Below are 20,518 nucleotides of genomic sequence, written 5' to 3'. Positions count from 1 at the left end.
TATCGGCTGCGACCAATCACCGATCTTGGCTCCAGATTTAAACACCGCTGTGCTGATTGGTCGCGGCGGATATTTAAATGTGGCGCCCAAATGGGTGATGGGTCGCGGGCAGCGTCGGCGACCAATCAGCACAGCGATGTTTAACTTTTGCGCTAAGATCAGTGATTGGTAGGGTCCGAAGACCGCGGCCAATCATCGAATCGTCTTTGTGAGGACCGGGGAGAGGCGCTGCCTGTGCGGCTACTTCCGCTGCGAGAACCCGGGATATGAGCGGGCGCTCGCAGGAGAAGTATCCCGACCCGCAGCGCCGCTCCCCGGTCCTCCCTTCCGCATGGAGGTCAGCGGCGCCGGCGGTCCATCCGCTGCTACCGGCCGGGAGATGAGCGCCTCGCGCCGCTCATCTCCCGGCTGCATCTCCGTCCCGCAGATGGGTCCGGCGGTCGGGTTCCTTCTGCTGTTGCCGGCCGGGAGATGAACGCCTCGCGGAGTCGGGGATGCTGTTTGTGGGTCTCCCGTCTGTCCGCCACAGATTACCGGTGTGGCCTACATACCAAGTACTGCAAATCATTTCACACCATCTCTACTGATAACACAGGATCCACCAATCACAATATAGGCAATGTCACAGTTACAGCGGGTGAAATAAGTATTGAGCACGTCACCAATTTTCTCAGTACATATATTTCTAAAGGTTCAATTGACATGAAATTCTCACTAGATGTCAATAACAATCCATCCAATCCACACAGGCAATGAAATTAAACCATAGCTGTCCATAAATTAAGTTATGTGTAATAATGAGAAATGACACAGGGTAAAATTGAACACGTTTATTGAAATTTAATTAATACTTTGTACAAAGCCTTTGTTGGTGATGACAGCTTCCAGACGACTCCTGTATGGAGAAACTAGTTGCATGCATTGCTCAAGTGTGATTTTGGCCCATTCTTCCACAAAAACAATCTTCAAATCATGAAGTTCCTGTGGGCTCCTTCTATAAACTCTGAGCTTTAGTTCCTTCCATAAATTTTCTATTGGATTCAGGTCTGGTGATTAGCTCGGCCATTCTAGCAGTTTTATTTTCTTTCTCTGAAACCAATTGAGAGTTTCCTTGGCTGTGTGTTTGGAATTATTGTCTTGCTGAAATGTCCACCCTTGCTTCATCTTCATCACCCTGGTAGACGGCAGCAGATTTTTATCAAGAATGTCTCGGTACATTTGTCCATTCATCCTTCCTTCAGTGATATGAAGTTTGCCAGTGGCGTATGCTGAAAAACAGCCCCACACCATGATGTTCCCACCTCCAAATGTTACTGTTGGTATGGTGTTTTTGGGGTGATATGCAGTGCCTTTGGCCTCCAAACATGGTGTGTACTATGGCAACCAAAGAGTTCAATTTTGGTCTCATCTGACCAGACTATATTCTCCCAGTATTTCACAGGTTTGCATAAATGTTGTTGAGCAAACTTTAAACGTGCTTGAAAATGCTTTTGTGTTCAGCAATGGAGTCATGGCTGTAAACAATGGGGGACTTTAAAATACCAAAGGGCAGAACACAACAGTTTTATGGATTATAGAATTTGGCTAAAAAGTGAAAAAAAAAAACTTAAATATTTTAACACATAGGTTTTATGGGGATGGGGGGTTTAGAGGGCACTTTTCCAACATCACTTTTCCTTGTGTTACCATTATTTGTCGGACCACAATGTTTGATATATTTAAAAAAAAAAAAAAAAAAAAAGAATGTATCGGTCTTACAGCTCATTTGTGACGTGCCCCCTGGGCCGTGGAGTACTCGGTGCCGGGCCGTTCGGTGCAGGGGATGTCACAGTGGCAGTGACCCGGTCCGTGACCCAGGGCGGTCAATAAAAGTGGACTATAGTTTTTATAATTTAATGTTCGTGACGCCACCTGTGGTAGGCGGCTATATGGGGCAGTCGCTGCGGAGCAGATCCTCTGGAGCTTATGGTGACGCAGCAGAGTTGGTTCAGCTCTCCACAGGTAGAGCTAAGATCCAGGGCAGTGATGATTTGAGGTAGATGTTGCTGGTGCTGTGTAGTGCAGGGCGAGTGATGGCGCAGCAATTATTCACAGACACAGTGGGGTGCAGTCTTCAAGCTTTACTCACGGTTTTCAGACTCCAAGTTACCAGCACCAGGGTAACTGCCCACGCCGTCCTGTGCTCACCAAGGGAGGGGTTCAGCAAACCCCCACGTATCTCAAGAGTATGTAACGGGACCCCAGTCCGTGTGCCTTCCTCGGTCGTATTCCTGCGCTGGCTCTCACCCTCCTGCCCTGCGCCTCGCAACCAGTGTCCCAAGCCGGTGGCCTCGGATCTTGTCGGGCGACCTGCAGTCCCCTGGACCCTCTGTGGCCACCTTTTTGGCGATTTAATTGCTGCAATTTAGCAACTACACCCCGAAAGTGCAGAAGCCTCCGGTTTCTAGCTGAGCCTTGTAGTTCTCCACTAGTTTAGGGGTCGGTCCCCTCTGCAGCCAGATCCCTCCACATCCTGGTAGATTCGGGCGCACGGGTGGCATCCGCACTTCCCGTACCCCTAGGATCCCCTCACTCCTGGAGCCTTCCTCCGCTCCCTTCCTCTTCAGCCTTTCCTCCTGGGCCTCTCTCTCTAGGCCCGCTCCTAATGAGCAGAGCTCCTACAGAGCTCCTGCTCCCACTCCTTCTCCTCAGACTGTCTTCTCTGACTGGACTCCTCTCTCCCAAGATGGTTCCCTCTTTATATACTCCTTCTGAAGTGCTCCCCTGTTCTTCTTCCTCCACCCACACCCACTGCATGGTTCCACCCTCCAGCTAGGGACCAGGGACTGTGCTCTCCATTAGGAGCAATCTCGCCCTTCCCTCTGAAGTGGAGTGCAATGGATGCAAGTGTGTGCGTCCAGGGTAGTACTCCGTCCTTACCTGAGAGTGGGGTACCACACCTCTGGGTGAGATGCAGTACCTCTGTGGCGACTGAACCCGCAGGGGCGCCACATTTGCATAGCTAACCACACCCACTCTGACATCCGTTTTTTTTGCCATAGTGACGAGAGGGGTGTAAAATAGCAAAAAGTTTTATGATGTCAGAAAACTGGTACAAAACTTTTAGCACATGCCTCCTTATATCCTTGGGTTGTTTGCTCATAAATTAAGGATTTGGTTGACTTAAGACCACACAGACACATTAGACTAATGTCATGTATATGGAGTAGTGGGCGAGATAGATGACAGGCAAACAATCAGCTGAACCACTGTTTGACCAACAGATATCTAAGGAGTATTGAGGGGCTTCAGGTTGGATTCAGACGCCCATGTTTTACAGTCTGAATATGAAACGCAAAGCCTGGCCTGATCCCGGGTCTCCTGAATCGAGCTAGTATTCTCATAGACATAAATGAAGCTGTTAGTTTTGGTTGGGGGAGATCGATCAGGCCTCTATCTACGAGCCAGAACGGAGCGCTGATCTGGAGCACCTGGAGTATCCATGTATTATATGTTCAGCCATTCAATGGAATGATCAGCTTGTAATGCTAGATTTCTCATGCATCGAAAATTTATGACCAGTCACATCATCCGCCGGCCACCATTGCTGATCACCAGGATTAGTGAAGCACACACAGAAATGTGAATGTTATTGCTGCACTGCTGGGAAAAGCAGAAGATGCACAGAAGGGGGGGTTCCTGCCTCTTTGTGTTGTTTTTCCCTGTATATTGTCACACAATGTAATATTGTGTATGTCACAGGTTCACACCACACAATATGACATGTCATGTGCAAGTGTTGTCACGTGGCTCATACTTGAGCTGCTGATGGCCTTCACCTACATCAAACCCGGTCTCCAATGGGCTCAACAATCTAATTTCCTTATCATATGAGAAGCAGGAGGAAACCCACATAACCAAGAAGAAAATGCAAACTCTCCATGAAGATGTCTTTGGATGAACTCCAAGACCCCGATGCTGAAGGTGAATAATAAAGGCTCATTTACACAAGCCGTACCAAAAGACTACATAGAAGCCAATAGCCTGATGCAGACACAGCAATCATTAATAGATCATTCAGTGCACATATGCTGCCATTGTTCTCAGCTGCACATCACATTTTACACCGGATGATGTGCTGCAGAGAACGATTATTTTTTAAGCAAGCTTAGAGGGGTGGTTGTAAGGTCAAAGTAATTTTCATTCTAAATCCCTATCTATTTAGTGCCATAATCTAAATTATTTTCTAATATATTATATTAGATATATGTATTATATCTAATATACTTGCATTAAAAATTACCCATCCTTCCCTAACTACACTATCTGCTTTTCTATTTTTTTCCCTACCTCCTTTTTGATGGCACTTCGTTTGAGAATCCCACTGTGGTCACTGTCGCAGCCTCTGCCCCTTCCCTGAAATGAAGAGTCATTAGCGATGCTCGTTTCTGGTACTGGGCTTGTCCCTGTTCAATGTGCACAATGACAGCGCGCTTTCTGTTGCCGGCGCAGATCAGCAGTAAAGAACCGACAACAGAGCGGTGTCAGAATACCCAGCATGCACATACCTGTGACATCATTTGCCGGAGCGGCGCTGGTCTCTGCATGCCGGATATTCTGACACTGTTCTGTTGTCGGCTCGTTACTGCTGATCTGAGCCGACAACAGAGAGCATGCTGTCATTGTGCACAGTGCATATAACACAGGGACTAGCCCAGCGTCTCAATTGAGCATCACTGATGACGCTTTGTATCAGGAAAGGGGCAGGGGCTGCGGCAGTGACTGTAGCCTCTGCCCCCTGATAACTCTTCGTTTGAGTATCCCAGCATGCAGTGTGGATTCTCAAACGAAGTGTCATCAAAAAGGAAGTGGAAAAAAATAGAATAGCACATAGTGTAGTTAGGGAAGGATAGGGAATTTTCATACAAGTATATTAAAAATTACTTTAGATTATGGCATCAAATAGATAAGGATTAAGAATGAAAATTACTTTGGACCACCCCTTTAAAAATAAAAAGTCAATTGAGCATTTTGCTCATATTCCTAGGAATGCTCATTTCCGGATAATCGGCCATTGTACATGTAACCTAAGTCACTGTTTTGCCCATATAAATAAATGAGTATAGGTGAAGGACTAATACCGCCACAGGTAAATTTCACTTAAAGCCCCCATACACATTAGACAAAAGTCGGCTATAACCCAATTTTGAGGGATTGGCCAACCATCTAATGTGTATGGGAGTCTCCTCACCCTCCCCCAACAGATGATGTCAGGGGCCTAAGGATCGGGCAGTTGGAGTTCAATCACCCAATCCTTTTGTTCTTTGGGCAGATAGGCCGTTGCCAGCAGCTTACTGTACTCTTCTCATAGGGAACACAGGGACGCTCGGCCGAGCCAAGCATTTCTGTGTATGAGAGAATTGCACGGTGGATCAGTGGTTAGCACTGTTGCTTTGCAGCGCTGCGGTCCTGGGTTCAAATCCCACCAAGGACAATATCTGCAAGGAGTTTGTATGTTCTCCCCGTGTTTGTATGGGTTTCCTCCGGGTTCTCCGGTTTCCTCCCACACTCCAAAGACAAAGTGCTGTGGAATTAATGGCGCAATATAAGTGGGTAAAATAAATAAACTGAAGGAGATAGCTGTCTTGTGCAGATATGGACAGTATAAAGAGGATCACCGCCCAGGACCCCCTCTATGGGCCAAAGTAGACAGCCGCTAAAAAGTAGTGGTTCTCTCTGGCGAATTTAAGCCGTCCTTATATTACATGGATGCCAATTATCTGAGTGGCCTCCATGTAATACTATATGACCCCTTTAAAACTGCTGCACAGGAAATGATCAAAGCAGTATTTGAGTTGGTTTGTAGGAGAGGGAATAACTTACTTATCAGACTGCTGGGACCCACAGCGATCCTGAGAATGAAGAAAAAAGCAGAGGTGCGAATACTCAATTCCACTACATGAATTGTCTGGGACTGCCGGAGAAGCACAAGTACAGCGCACGGCTATTTCCAGCAATTCCACAGACAATGAATGGAGTGGAAACTGAGCATGTGCATCTCAGGATCACTGGGACTTCCAGTCTCGCGGTTAGTAAGTTATCTCCTATCATATGGATAGGGGATAACTTTGTGTTCTGGAATACCACTTTAAGTAGCAAGTGCTACTTGTTTTGCTTTTCACACAGTATGTTTGTAATTTATTTCACCAAATCTATGGAAGTTACTAGGAAATAAAGTTTGCATTCAGAAAGGCATCTCTTCTTGTGCTGGCCTCCTGGGGAAGGATCCTACATCACAGCTGCTTCAGCGCTCAAAGGACACTGCAAGAAAAACTGCAAACGAAAAAAGGAGGGGCGTATACACACAAAGGCCGTATGTATTCTCAGTTTCACTCATAAATTAGCACCTGCTATTGTTTGGCTTCTACTGCAAGAACACAACCAACTGCAGAGCCGCAGCACACCACTCCATTGCACAGAATATTAACCCTCATGTGGGGGAGTATAGGTATCACCCCTCCTGATTAGTAGAGCAGGGGTGAACAACCTTTTGGTGTCTCTGGGCCACATCGGAAGACAAAGAGTTGTCTTGGGCAGCACATTAAATATACAAACACTAACAAAAGCTGATAATGTCTGTAAAGCGCTGTGGAATTAATGGCGCTATATAAATGAGTAAAATAAAAAAATAAGGTCCATGCATAATTTTCAGGATTTCTCCCACAACTGATAGGATCATTACGTGAGGACATTTTTTGCCTAATTATGCTGCGGCCTGTTCAGAGAGTGTTATAAAATTGTCAAGCAAGTCCCAACATTGTAATCACTAATATAGAAAATGTAGAATAATGCTACACTGAGACAGCTTTATACATCACATAGGAGGCACAGATTCTGCTGTATACATTACATAGAATACACTGGGACTGCTGTATGTACAGGATACACTAACTATTGCATGTACATCACATTTGAGATAATGAGACTCTGCTCTTTACATCAGATAGGCGACCCTGTGGTATATACATCACATAGGATACACCGAGACTGCTGTCTATACATCACATAGCATACACCGAGACTGCTGTGTATACATCACATAGGATACATTTAGATTGCTATATATACATCACGTTAGTAGAAATGAGACATCTGTATACATCACATAGAATACACAGAGACTGCTATATCTACAGGATACACTAACTATAGTATGTACATCACATTGGAGATAATGAGACTGCTGTTTACATCACATAGGCGACCCTGCTATATATACGGCACATAGGAGACCACAGACTGCTATATACATCATATAGGAGACACGAGACAGCTGTATAACATTAAATAGGAGAAATGAGACTGCTGTATATACATCACATAGGATACACTGAGACCGCTGAGTACAACACATAGGAGATACTGAGACTGCTATATACTACACATAGGAGGCAATGAGAATGCTTTATATACATCACATATGAGACACAAACTGCTGTATACATCATGTAGGGGACACGGAGTCTGCTGAAAGTTTGATATGATATACTGAGACTGACATATACACATACTGCAGTCTCAGTGTCTCCTAGGTGATGTATATACGTTACATAGGAAACTGATGTGTATATTATAGGATACACTAAGGCTGCCATATATAGACTCACCCAGACCCTGCAGAAATAAAGCTATGGAGCTACAGAGCTGCGATGGTAGGAGTGGGACAAGAGGGGGGCAGCACTAACTCGGCCCGCAAATAACATCCTGACACTGACACTGGCAAGTGTCGAACTTAATACAGTCTTTTATGCACAGCGTCAGCATTCAACACAGAACATTGTGTGTGTGCACACAGTTCTCTCCTCAAAATTTAAAGGGCCGGCAGATGGAAAAAACAGGCCGGGGGTCCACCACACATTTAAGCATTGTGGTCCACTGGAAATCTGTCTTGGGCCGCATTAATAGCCATCCTGGGCTGCATGTGGCCTGCTGGTTAGACACCCCTGCTATAGAGCATTCGTCATTAAAGGGAAGTTAGCAGAAAATGACCCGGGGTTTAAATCAGGTTTTTCTGTTACATGTATTTAAAAACAATTATGCAATTTGATAACGGACCTGAGTGGTGACTTGCTTTTCTTGTGGATTGAGTTGAAGCTTTCATTGGGAACATTTTACATAACTCTTGGGATCACATTTATCCGGCGTTCTACGCTGAGCACTTACAGTTGTGCTCAAAAGTTTACATACCCCGGCAGAATTTTTCCTTTCTTGACCTTGTTGCAGAGAATAGGAATGATAACAAAAAAAACTTTTTCTCCATTCATGGTTATTGGTTGGATGAAGCCATTTATTGTCAAACTACTGTGTTTTCTCTTTTTAAATCTTAATGACAACCAAAAACATCCAAATGACCCTGATCAAAAGTTCACATACCCCAGTTCTTAATACCATGTATTGCCCCCTCTAATATCAATGACAGTTTGAAGTCTTTTGTGGTAGTTGTGGATGAGGTTCTTTATTTTGTCAGATGGTAAAGCTGCCCATTCTTCTTGCCAAAAAGCCTCCAGTTCCTGTAAATTCCTGGGCTGTCTAGCATGAACTGCACGCTTGAGATCTCCCCACAGTGGCTCAACGATATTGAGGTCAGGAGACTGAGATGGCCACTCCAGAACCTTCACTTTGTTCTGCTGTAGCCAATGACAGTTCGACTTGGCCTTGTGTTTTGGATCGTTGTCATGTTGGAACGTCCAAGTACGTCCATTCGCAGCTTCCGGGCTGATGAGTGCAAATTTGCCTCCAGTATTTGCTGATAACGTGCTGCATTCATCTCTCCTTCAACTTTTACTAAGTTTCCTGTGCCTTCGTAGCTGACATCCCCAAACCATCAGCGATCCACCTCCATGCTTTACTGTGGGAATGGTGTTCCTTTCATCATAGGCCTTGCTGACCTCTCTCCAAATGTAACATTTATGGTTGTGGCCAAAAAGTTCAATTTTGGTCTCATCACTCCAAACTACCTTGCTCCAGAAGTTTTGTAACTGTTTGGCGTATTGTAGGAGAGATACTTTGTGGTATTTGTGCATTAATGGCTTTCTTCTGGCGACTCGACCATGCAGCCCATTTTTCTTCAAGTGCCTCCTTATTGTGCATCTTGAAACAGCCACACTGCTAGTTTTCAGAGAGTCCTGAATTTCAGCTGATGTTATTTGTGGGTTTTTCTTTGCATCCTGAACAATTTTCCTGGCAGTTGTGGCTGAAATTTTTGTTGGTCTACCTGACCCTGGTTTAGTTTTTACAGAGCACCTGATTTTCCATTTGTTAATCACAGTTTGAACGCTGCTGACTGGCATTATGAATTCAATTACCTTTTACCGCAGATCTGTTGACAATTCTTTGGCTTTCCCCATGACTCACAATCCAGAAACGTCAGTGGCTGGATGAAAGATGCAAGAGTCTGTCGGGATCCCAAAAACACACTCAGCTTTTATGCACACACACTGATTACAAGCAAACAGGTCACAGGTGAGGATGTTACCTTTAGTAGCCATTCAAACCCATTTGTGTCAAATTCTGAGCATGTTATCAGGCCAAAATCACCAGAGTATGTGAACTTTTGATCAGGGTCATTTGGATGTTTTTGGTTGTCGTTTAGATTTAAAAAGAGAAAACACAGTAGTTTGACAATAACCAATAACCATGCGTGGAGAAAAAGTTTTTTGTTATCATTCATATTCTCTGAAACAAGGCCAAGAAAGGAAAAATTCTGCTGGGGTATGTAAACTTTTGAGCACAACTGTATATCGGGGTTTCCTTTTAAATCGCCAAGTGACGTGATTCAGATGAAACCCCCGAGGGATCCATTCACTATAATGAAGCAGCAGAGTTACTCTGGACTCCGTCTGGCCTCTGTTCAGCGTTGTCCTTTACAGAGGTGCACAAAACTATGGCTGACGGCACTTTTATCTGCGCCTAAAAATACGGACACCGCTGGATCACAGGCCAGACAACATTCACAGTGTCTCCATCTGCCTCATTATAGGGAATCTTCCGCCGGGGGGTCCGTCTGAATCACATATTTCAGAGATTTACACGGAAACCCCGGTGTAAGCGCTCAGCGCAGGATACATGTGCGCCGAGCCTTACTGCGATCTTTGTGAGGGAGAATGAACAAATCAGTAGCAGGTGAAGAATTGGTTTTATTTATATTTTACGCCGTTCCTCGTGCGGTATAAGTGATTAGAAAACTTTATTCTTCAGGTCGGTGCGATTCCAGCGATTCCAGATTTACATCAGGTTTTTATGTTTGGCAGCTGTCACACACTGAAAGACGCTTTTTTTGAAAAAATAAGTTTTTGATTTGCCATATTTTGAGAGCTATATTTCTTTTATATTTCTGCTGACAGATTTATGAAAGGGCTTGTTTTTTTCCGAGATGAGTTGCCGTTTTTATTGGTACCATTTTTGGGCAGGTGACATTTTTTGATCACTTTCTATTCCGATTTTTGGGAGGCAGAACAAACAAAAGCCAGCAATTCAGGAATTATTTTTTTTTTATGCCGTTCCGCGTATGGTAAAATTGATAAGGCAGCGTTATTCAAGTCAATACGATTACAGCGATACTACATTTATATAGTTTTATGTTTTGGCGCTTTTACACAATAAAAACTATTTGTATAGAAAAAATAATTATTTTTGCATCGCTTTATTCTGAGAGCTATATATTTTTTATTTTTCGGTCTTTTTTGGAGCTGTATTGCAGCTTATTTTTTGCAGGACAAGATGACGTTTTCAGCGGTATCATTTTCATTTACATTCGTCTTCTTGATTGCCTTCTGTACCACTTTTTGGTTGGCGCTATGATGAAAAAGCATAGTTTTTTTGACAGGTTTTTTTTTTATTTTTGTTACAGTGTTCACTGAAGGGGTTAACCAGTGTGATAGTTTTGTTTTATAGGTTGGGTTGTTCCAGACAGTCAATACCAAATATGTGTACTTTTGTTTTTACATAAATATATCTAGATATTGGCATCATATTCTTTTCCTGTTTTTTTTTATTTTTTTATTTATTTAGTGTTATTTTTATTTTAAATATTTTTACAATTTCTTTTTACCTTTTTACTTAGTGCCTCTATGGGACTTTAACTTCTGTTGCCCTGATCGCTGGTATCATGGAAGCTGAGCTCCCCGCGGGCACAACTCCTGTGCCGCACACGATTGTTATGACGGTACCCATAGGTCAAAGGTCGGGAACCCCTTCCCGACCATGACGTATGGGTATGTCAAAGGTTGTGAAAGGGTTAATACTAGATTTATCTGACTGCAGGCACAGGGTATTTGTCCATTTTGTTTTTATCCTAGGTTGTATATCTAATTATACTTGTACCTTTATGAGTCATGTTCTCTGTGCCCCTCCGCCTTCATTTCACATATTTTTTTTAATGTCTAATGTTAGGGCCGGTGCCTGCTTATTGTGGCTATGTACATGTGGCGTTTACTGATACAACAGGTAGTCTAAAAAAATAAAAAAGCCCCAGTGGCCAGTGTGAAAAGCTCAATATTATTATTGTTATATTAATTGTATCACTTGATATTGAGCAGGAATAAGTTTCATCCCCCTATATACCATTTGAGCCCCCACACAGCCTCCCCATGTCCAGCAGGAGAGCCCCCACAGTGTCCCCATGTCCAGCAGTAGAGTCCACACACAGCTTCCCCATGTCCAGCAGGAGAGCCCCCACACAGCCTCCGCATGTCCAGCAGGAGAGCCCCATAGCCTCCCCATGTCCAGCCGGAGAGCCCCCACACAGCCTCCCCATGTCCAGCAGGAGAGCCCCATAGCCTCCCCATGTCCAGCAGGAGAGCCCCCACACAGCCTCCCCATGTCCAGCCGGAGAGCCCCACAGCCTCCCCATGTCCAGCAGGAGAGCCCCATAGCCTCCCAATGTCCAGCAGGAGAGCCCCCACACAGCCTCCCCATGTCCAGCAGGAGAGCCCCACAGCCTCCCCATGTCCAGCAGGAGAGCCCCATAGCCTCCCCATGTCCAGCCGGAGAGCCCCCACACAGCTTCCCCATGTCCAGCAGGAGAGCCCCCACACAGCCTCCCCATGTCCAGCAGGAGAGTCCCACAGCCTCCCCATGTCCAGCCGGAGAGCCCGCACACAGCTTCCCCATGTCCAGTCGGAGAGCCCCCACACATCTTCCCCATGTCCAGCCGGAGACCCCATAGCCTCCCCATATCCAGCAGGAGAGCCCTCACACAGCTTCCCCATGTCCAGCCGGAGAGCCCCCACAGCCTCCCCATGTCCATCCGGAGAGCCCCCACAACCTCCCCATGTCCAGCCGGAGAGCCCCCACAGCCTCCCCATGTCCAGCCGGAGAGCCCCCACAACCTCCCCGTGTCCAGCCAGAGAGCCCCCACAGCCTCCCCGTGTCCAGCCAGAGAGCCCCCACAGCCTCCCCGTGTCCAGCCGGAGAGCCCCCACAGCCTCCCCGTGTCCAGCCGGAGAGCCCCCCACAGCCTCCCCATGTCCAGCCGGAGAGCCCCCCACAGCCTCCCCATGTCCAGCTGGAGAGCCCCATAGCCTCCCCATGTCCAGCAGGAGAGCCCCATAGGCTCCCCATGTCCAGCAGGAGAGCCCCATAGCCTCCCCATGTCCAGCAGGAGAGCCCCATAGCCTCCCCATGTCCAGCAGGAGAGCCCCATAGCCTCCCCATGTCCAGCAGGAGAGCCCTATAGCCTCCCCATGTCCAGCAGGAGAGCCCCATAGCCTCCCCATGTCCAGCAGGAGAGCCCCATAGCCTCCCCATGTCCAGCTGGAGAGCCCCCACAGCCTCCCCATGTCCAGCCGGAGAGCCCCATAGCCTCCCCGTGTCCAGCCGGAGACCCCCCACAGCCTCCCCGTGTCCAGCCGGAGAGCCCCATAGCCTCCTGTGTCCAGCAGGAGAGCCCCATAGCCTCCTGTGTCCAGCAGGAGAGCCCCATAGCCTCCCCGTGTCCAGCCGGAGAGCCCCCACAGCCTCCCCGTGTCCAGCCGGAGAGCCCCCACAGCCTCCCCGTGTCCAGCCGGAGAGCCCCCACAGCCTCCCCATGTCCAGCCGGAGAGCCCCCACACAGCCTCCCCATGTCCAGCCAAACATTCCATACACACACACACAAAAAAAAAAAATCACATACTCACCTCCTCCCATATTCCCCGGCGCTCTGCTCCTGTCTCCGATGCACTGACTCTCCGCAGTGCGCAGATGATGTGATGAAATGACGTCATCGCGTCAGCAGTTTCCCACGCTGATTGATGGAAGAGGAGGCTGGAGGCCCCTCCTCCACCAATGCATTCACAGTAGATGGAGATTCACCGCGGATGGAGACAGTGGTGACAGCGGTCGGGGGAGGGCACGGTGCGGCCTGCAGGCTGCTGTTATCAACCTGTCTCGGTCCGGACTGGAACAGCCAGAGGGCCGGATGTGGCCCGCACTTTGCCCTGGTGTGATATACATCCAAAGGAAGTGAGAGAGCAACAACAGCAGCTCTCACTTCCTCCAAATGTATGTGATGGCACTAAAGAAATCACTAAAAAGAATGTTTATCAACTTGACAGAGCTCTGTATGTACAATTCCTCTGTTATTCCTCCTGGAAATAATGACCGAAAATGGACAACTGTATGTTACCATTCCCATTGTCAGTAGGAAGTGTCTCTGTACAGTCTGACATGGGTGGTGTAAATGTGTGCAGTGACAAGCCGCAGCCTTTAACACCCAGTTGTTAATTTATATATTTCCAGGAGGAATGGGTAGCAAAGTAAATCACTGGAACGTCATCAGTAAACGAGGTACGCAGCGGAAACGGTTAAAAATCGCTTGGTAATGCGTGCCCCATGGTCCCCAATGATAATCCGCATGTGCTGTGCACATGCTGCGGAAATTTCCGCTGCGGATTATCAATGCGGAAAAATACGCAGCCTGTCCATTATTTTTGCGGAAACGCGGCGTAATTGCCGCCATTGACTTGCACTGAATCGCATAATATCCGCATCACTGCATCTGCACATGTGGATATTAAGCGATTCAGTGTGCGGATGGTACCCGGGTTTGGAGAAGAGGAGACTCATCCAGACCCGGGTACCATAGAAACTGTAAAAAAAAGAATTTAAAATAAAAAATAAACATTATACTCACCTTCTGATGGCCCGCGGTCTTCTCTCCGATGCATCCTGGCTCCCCGGCAGCTGGCGATGGTGTAAAAGGACCTTCCATGACATCATTTAGTCATGTGACAGGTCACGCGACCGCCAACGTCGCATGGATTACATGGATTTTTATAGTGTGACCAAGTTGTCAAGCACTTTTCCAAGTGATGCTAAAATCGCTTGGAAAAGCGCTTGATAACCCGCATGCAGAAATGCATGTGAAGAACGCTTGACAAACGCTTCTACCTGGCGGGAAAAACGCATGTAAAATCTGAATGCGTTTTTCCGGCCAAGGAGATGCAGAAAAAATCAGCAGCATTTCTGCATCCTGGGCACTTAGCCTTAAAGGGGTTTTCACACAAACAAAAGTTCATGTTAAAGAAGTTGTCCACTACTTTTACATCAATGCCCTATCTGTAGGATAGGGCATCAATGTATGATCGGCCGGGGTCCCGCATGTGGCACCCCCGCCGATCAGCTGTTATCGGTGCTGGCGGTGGCAGCTGCCGGCTGGGTGTCCTCACCTGTGGGGCTCTGCCGTCAAGTGGTAGTGGCCGCGGTGTACTGCAGATCCGCCTCCTATTCAATTGAATGGGAGGCGGATCTGCAGTACACCGCAGCGGCCACTACCACTTGACGGCAGAACCCCGCAGGTGAGCACATCCGGCTGATCGGCGAGGGTGCAGCATGCGGGACCCCGGCCGATCATACATTGATGCCCTATCCTACAGACCCCTTTAATCAATGGCTGTGTCTAACGTGCAGGAACATGGTCTGATCATACCACATCTCCTGGTCGGGGGGGAAAGCAAAAGAGTATACAGACATTACAGCAGAGGATCACAGAGGATTCATTTTGTGAGGTAAAATATTGTTTAAAAACAGGCAGTGAAATATTTTACCTCACAAAATGAATCCTCTGTGATCCCGTGCTGTAATGTCTGTATTGTCTTTTGCTTCCTCCCCTGCCCAGGAGATGTGGTATGTTCCGTACATGGTCAGACACAAATAATTTTTAAAATGAACTTTTGTTCGTGGGAAAACCCCTTTAAATCAGAGAGATATGTCACACAAAATAGTTAATAAATAACATTTCCCACATGTCTACTTTATATCAGCACAATTTTTGCAACAACATTTTTTTTGTTAGGAAGTTATATAATTTTTCCAATGAAATTTACAAAACCATTTTTTTTTTAGGAACCACATCACATTTGAAGTGACTTTGAGGGGCCTTTATGACAGAAAATCACCAAAAGTGACAACATTCTAAAAACTGCACCCCTCGAGGTGCTCAAAACCACATTCAAGAACTATATTAAACCTTCACGTGCTTCACAGGAACTGAAGCAACATGGAAGGAAAAAATGAACATTTAACTTTTTTCACACAAATTTTACTTCAGGCCCCAATTTTTTTATTTTCACAAGGGTGACAGGAGAAAATGGACCACAAAATTTGTTGTGCAATTTCCCCTGAGTGCGCCAATACCCCGCATGTGGGGAAAATACAGTGTTTGGGCGCACGGCAGAGTTCAGAAGGGAAGGAGCACTGTGTGACTTTTTGAACGCAAAATTGGCTGGAATTGAGAGCGGACGCCATGTTGCGTTTGGAGAGCCCCTGATGTGCCTAAATAGTGGAAACCCCCCACAAATGACCCCATTTTGGAAACTACACCCCTCAAGGATTTTATCAAGGGGTATAGTGAACATTTTAAACCCAGAGGTACGACACAGAATTTGATAACATTAGGTCATCATATTGAATAAGTTGTCATTAGTCTTGAGGGCAAGTGCTCGCTACTTGAGTTTGCATTGGGTATTCGGGTATGCACCCCACCTGTTTTTTTGGCTGTATAACAACCACGAAACATGCGGGTGGGGGCTCGAGAATGTCACTGCATACCCGAGAATCCGATGCAAACTCAAGAAGCGAGCACTTGTGCTCAACAATTGTCGACATATCGTCATCATTTTTTTTTTTTTCTTTTTACGGTAACACTAGAACAACACTAACTCCAACCCTAAAACAACTCTAACACTAACCCTAACACAAGCCTAACCCTAACATAACCCTAACTGCAAAGAATGGAAAAAATATATATTTTTTATTTTAGAATTTTTATTTAACTAAGGTGGGAACAAAGGGGGATTTGATTTATTTATTTTTTTTCTTTTGATCACTGTGATAGGGTTACTCACAGTGTTCAAAAGGAACCAATAGGAAAAATTCCTTATTGATGCCGGGCACCGGCCGGCAGATCTCGGCGGGCACACTGCGCATGCACCCGCAATTTTCTTTTACAGAAAGGTGACAGAGGGTTGGTGGTCGGCTCAGGAGATCCCGGGGACGTCGGAGGTACTAGGGGGGGGCTTCATTTCTCTCTCCTCTGAGATATATCATGTCAGAGGAGAGAGAAATCATAGTAACTGCGGGCACACTTTTTTTTCATGATCGCCATTACTCACTGAATAGCGGCGCGATCACGTGATCAGGGACTGGAAAAACCGACCCTGATCATAATCTCCAGGGTCTCAGCTACACCCCAGTGGCCGAGACCCCAGAGAATTTTCGACACTGGGGTGAGCTACAGCCTTATTCCTCAGCGATGCATTTTCACAGCGCTGAGGAATAAGTACCCTTAACTGCCGCTGGGAAAATGCATTACTGCATTTATTAGAGGGTTAATACTACAGTACAGACCAAAAGTTTGGACACACCTTCTCATTTAAAGATTTTTCTGTATTTTCATGACTATGAAAATTGTACATTCACACTGAAGGCATCAAAACTATGAATTAACACATATGGAATTATATACTTAACAAAAAAGTGTGAAACAACTGAAAATATGTCTTATATTCTAGGTTCTTCAAAGTAGCCACCTTTTGCTTTGATGACTGCTTTCCACACTCTTGGCATTCTCTTGATGAGCTTCAAGAGGTAGTCACCGGAAATGGTTTTCACTTCACAGGTGTGCCCTGTCAGGTTTAATAAGTGGGATTTCTAGCTTTATAAATGGGGTTGGGACCATCAGTTGTGTTGTGCAGAAGTCAGGTGGATACACAGCTGATAGTCCTACTGAATAGACTGTTAGAATTTGTATTATGGCAAGAAAAAAGCAGCTAAGTAAAGAAAAACTAGTGGCCATCATTACTTTAAGAAATGAAGGTCAGTCAGTCCGAAAAATTGGGAAAACTTTGAAAGTGTCCCCAAGTGCAGTTGCAAAAACCATCAAGCGCTACAAAGAAACTGGCTCACATGTGGACCGCCCCAGGAAAGGAAGACCAAGAGTCACCTCTGCTTCTGAGGATAAGTTTATCCGAGTCACCAGCCTTAGAAATCGCAGGTTAACAGCAGCTCAGATTAGAGAGCAGGTCAATGCCACACAGAGTTCTAGCAGCAGACACATCTCTACAACAACTGTTACGAGGAGACTTTGTGCAGCAGGCCTTCATGGTAAAATAGCCGCTAGGAAACCACTGCTAAGGACAGGCAACAAGCAGAAGAGACTTGTTTGGGCTAAAGAACACAAGGAATGGACATTAGACCAGTGGAAATCTGTGCTTTGGTCTGATGAGTCCAAATTTGAGATCTTTGGTTCCAACCACCGTGTCTTTGTGCGACGCAGAAAAGGTGAACGGATGGACTCTACATGCCTGGTTCCCACCGTGAAGCATGGAGGAGGAGGTGTGATGGTGTGGGGGTGCTTTGCTGGTGACACTGTAGGGGATTTATTCAAAATTGAAGGCATACTGAACCAGCATGGCTACCAGAGCATCTTGCAGCGGCATGCTATTCCATCCGATTTGCGCTTAGTTGGACCATCATTTATTTTTCAACAGGACAATGACCCCAAACACAACTCCAGGCTGTGTAAGGGCTATTTGACCAAGAAGGAGAGTGATGGGGTGCTACGCCAGATGACCTGGCCTCCACAGTCACCAGACCTGAACCCAATCGAGATGGTTTAGGATGAGCTGGACCACAGAGTGAAGGCAAAAGGGCCAACAAGTGCTAAGCATCTCTGGGAACTCCTTCAAGATTGTTGGAAGACCATTTCCGGTGACTACCTCTTGAAGCTCATCAAGAGAATGCCAAGAGTGTGCAAAGCAGTCGTCAAAGCAAAAGGTGGCTACTTTGAAGAACCTAGAATATAAGACATATTTTCAGTTGTTTCACACTTTTTTGTTAAGTATATAATTCCACATGTGTTAATTCATAGTTTTGATGCCTTCAGTGTGAATGTACAATTTTCATAGTCAAGAAAATACAGAAAAATCTTTAAATGAGAAGGTGTGTCCAAACTTTTTGTCTGTACTGTATATTGAACAAAAAGCGTAAACGCCCCATCCCACCATGACAAGGTGTATCCAATCAGGATGGTCCTATCCTGTCTCTGGTATTAAAAACTCACTGTGTCAGCCGACCTCAATGTGAATAAGGGCAGAGCAGGACGACTATTCAGCCACCTGTCCATGGGAAGATATATAGATTAAATGCCTTGCTCTGGAAGGGGGGGGGTCATGCCCTTGTTTGTACAGAGTACAAGAAACTACAGCAGGTGTCTGAACAGTCGGGCCCTTGTCCTGCTCTGCCCCCTCGACACATGGTGAGGTTTTAATACTAGAAACAGTATAGGACGGTTGGGTACACCTTGTCGTGGTGGGACGGCTTTTACGCTTTTTTTTTTAAACAATATGGTGTTTACTAAGTACCCCATGTTATTTACAAGTACTATTACTATTTACTAACTGTAGGGTATATGCTCATTTTGTTTTTTTTCTTGGGTTTTGTGTGTGAAAATGATCACAGTGTGAACTTGCTCTTACACTTTGCACATATACGAGCTTGTGCTCCGGCTCATTTATTTGGTTTTGCATTAATGAACCCAAACATCAAACTGTGCATTACATAAAAAAAGTTGTTTTTTTGTCAATCATTACATCTGCTCACCCCTCCCCCAAAGAAAAATGCAAAAAAAGAGTTTTACAAAGTTCTGATTTTTTTTAACCACTAAAATAAACCTATACAGGTTTGGTATCTCCATAATCATACTGACCTGGAGTCATGTTCCTGGGCATTTTACAGCACACTGAGGAATCATAAAAATGACCCCCCCTCCCCCCTCCCCAAATATAAAAAAAAACAATCTCAGAAATGCTTTTTTTGCTTTCACCGTTTCACCACACTTGGCATTAGGTAGATAGAACAAAGTTCTTGGAAAAATGAAAAAAAAAAAATCACCTAGCTGGAAAGGGTTAACAGAGCTTTGATCCCAACCAAACTTATAGGTTCCTGCTATGTAAGGCTATGTGCCCATGATGCAGAAATGCTCAGGATTTTTTCCTGAGCGTTTCTGCATCTCCCTGGCAGAAAAAAACACATGCGGATTGTGCATGCGGATTGTACATGTTTTCCTGCCAGGGACATGCGGATGTGAAGCGTTCTTCACATGCATTTCCGCATGCGGGTTCTCAAGCGCTTTCCAAGCGATTTTAGCATCACTAGGAAAGTGCTTGTCAACTTGGTCACACTATATAAATCCATGCAAACGGCATGGATTTATATAGTGTGACCGTAAAGAATGGTAAAAAATAAATATATACTTACCTTCCGATGGCCCCCGCAGTCTTTCTTCGCTCCGTCCTGGCTGGCAGATCGCGGTACACTGAAGGACCTGCCGTCACATGACTATGACATCAGTGCAGGTCCTTCAGTCCACCGCGATCTGCCAGCAAGCGAAGACAAGGAGACCGGGGGCCATCAGAAGGTAAGTATAATATTTATTTTATTCTTTTTTTACAGGTTCTATGGTACCTGGGTCTGGAGGAGAGTCTCCTGTCCTCCAGACCCGGGCACCATCCGCACATTGAAACGCATGGATTCCGCATCTACATTACAGTGATGCGGATTCCAAGCGCTCCAATGAAAGTCAAAGGCGGCGAAAACGCAGGGCTTCCGCAAAATAATTGATAGTGCTGCGTTTTTTTCCACAATGATAATCCGCAGCGGAAATTTCCGCAGCATGTGCACAGAACATGCAGATTATCATTGGGGAACGTGGCAGACCTTCTATCATGCATTTTTTAAGCGTTTCTGCAGCTGCGGAAACGCTTAAAAAAACATTGTGGGCACACAGCCTCAGCACATTATGGACTCCGTTCTCCACTGATAGCCTATGTATTTGAGGAAGATGCAGTGGTGTTCTGGCGCTGCTCATGACCCCCACTCTAAGTCCTCTGTCCGGACTTGCCCTCTCGGCTCCGCAATGATTGACAGCTCCGCTTGTGTATAAGCCTCGCCGTCCGAGTCACGTGCGTTAACGACAGCCCGCCCGCTTCATCTGATTGGT

This window comes from Phyllobates terribilis, unplaced genomic scaffold (assembly GCF_046119375.1).
Source record: "Phyllobates terribilis strain yellow unplaced genomic scaffold, ASM4611937v1 Scaffold_4__5_contigs__length_816908805, whole genome shotgun sequence".
Taxonomy (NCBI): Eukaryota; Metazoa; Chordata; class Amphibia; order Anura; family Dendrobatidae; genus Phyllobates; species Phyllobates terribilis.
The sequence above is the reverse complement of the archived record's forward strand: the minus strand, read 5'-3'. Positions refer to the sequence as shown.